This window comes from Geotrypetes seraphini, chromosome 8, assembly GCF_902459505.1.
Source record: "Geotrypetes seraphini chromosome 8, aGeoSer1.1, whole genome shotgun sequence".
NCBI lineage: Eukaryota > Metazoa > Chordata > Amphibia > Gymnophiona > Dermophiidae > Geotrypetes > Geotrypetes seraphini.
This window is the reverse complement of record NC_047091.1, coordinates 25,876,031-25,878,179: the sequence shown is the minus strand read 5'-3', so window position 1 is coordinate 25,878,179 and position 2,149 is coordinate 25,876,031.

The window sequence follows — 2,149 nt, the reverse complement described above, 5'->3', positions numbered from 1 at the left end:
CTAGAGAATGACACGGGGAGCGATCCCCGCAGGGAGCCGTGGCGTGGCTGCAGGTTATGGAGACTCCAAAGCCAAATCGCCACAGACACGGGGACAAAAGTTTTCACCGCCCGCAAAAACGGTGAAAAGATTTGTACCCCCTTCTAGGAACCGCTATTTACTTGTGTTTCACCGTGTTCGTGACCGGGTGTTTGATGTCTCCGCCATGTTGTCTGTCTCCTCCAACTCTCGATCCAACTTGCACGTTGCCGCATTGACTCCGCCCCCCAATATACTGGCTCCTCATTTGTCAGATCGAAGTAGGGGACCAATCGCTACTGCCGCACATGATATTTAATGGCTTGTAGTGCAGCAGTAGCGATTGTGATTTCGGAGCCGAGCAGAGGATTTGGATTTCGCAGCTTCTTGAAAACCTGAAAACTTCGTCAGTTACAAGCTGAGGTAAGGAAAGGAATGTTTGTGTAAAAAAAAAAACCAGCTCCGTGCTGAGGTCTGGCTGAGCTACTCTTTCCAATAGCATACACATTCTCATGCTGAAATTTTCATTTGCTCTGATGCAGGTGAGATTATTTGCTTTTAGGGTCTCTTTTACTAAGCCACATTAGAGACACACAGCTCAGCCCCCATTACCTTAATGAAGTGCAGAAGCCTAGTCTGTCTTCTCAGAACAATGGGATATTTACAAGTTTAAAGCAGTGGGCTGGTCTTTTGCACACCAAAGCAAGTAGTATTAGTTAGAGAACCTGTAGTCACTGTTGCACCAAGAAATCTGAGCAAGGAAAGAGTGACAAAATGAAAGCATAACCAAGCAACCAAAAATAAAAAATGTTATTGATTTATTAGGATTTATTAACCTTTATGAAGAGATTGGATTGGATTTATTATTTTGGATTAACTTTACAAATCAGCAATAGAACAATTCCAAAGCAAATAACTAAAAAAAAAGTCATCCAATGATTTATCTAATTACATCAGACTAATAAACCAGTTGTCCATGCTGTGAAAGGGGTCCTAACCGATAGTGCTTGCATTAAATTGGTTAATAAAAGGACCCCAAAGTTGTTTTAAGTAATTTAAGTAATCGATTGCGACTTATCAAATTTTAAGAAAAACTTGAAACTTGAATAAGAATATTTAACTAAGTTTTACAGTTTTAAAGAATGTTTCCTTTATACGTAAATAAAGAAAAGTATATAAAATCGTACCCGTTTGAGGCTTTTATGTATGCAGCGGTGACGGTGACGGGGCGGTGAATGGGGTTGCAGTGGCGGTGACGGGGCGGTGAATGGGGTGGCAGTGGCGGTGACGGGGCGGTGAAGGGAATGGCGGTGACGGGGCGGTGCAGAGGATGGTGAGACGGGGACGGGGACTGTTATGCCACTAATTTCTGACAGGTGGAATGATCAGTAACACTCAGGAAAGCACCCAGACAATATAAAGCATAAACAATAACACTTTATTATACACATATAAGAATTAAATATAAATTATCCTCACCTTGACCCCAGACCCCATCCTCACTATTGTGAACCCCTACAATAGATGGATGGAAAGACCAAAGGACTGTCCCGTGAGACGTGGCCAACCGTCATGGATTCTACTGTCAGGGTCAGAATCCCGGTCTTATATAGGATGCACACTGCGGAGTTCATAGTAAAAGCATAAACAGCTGGTCCTGCTGTTACAATTAGTCCTGCTCTTTGGTTCTGTATTTTGACAATACCCAGGTCAGGATGTCAGAAGGAGGTGTTTGCAGAAATTGTTTTCCCATGAGACTGGTTTCACTGTCCCTTTGAAGATCAAGGAGGTTAGGATGTTTACTGTCCCTTTCTTTTTGATGTAGTTTCCCATCTGTCTTTACTGAGGTTATTTGAGCGGCAAGGAGGTGTTGTATCCAGTTGTCATTCAAATAAAGGAAGTCAGGATAGGTGTTGCACTGTCTCTTTGATGCTATCAAGAAGGTGTTACAGAGGCCATCTGTTCTTTTGGTGTGATCAAGGAAGTCAGATCAAAGAGGTCAGGATCTACAATAAGCAATGTTATTGTAGAGACCATCTGGTCTTGGGGGAGTTCAGGTCAGCAGATTTGAGAATACATATTAGTAAACAAACTTATCAGTAATATGCTGGGTCAGCAGACTTGAGAATAC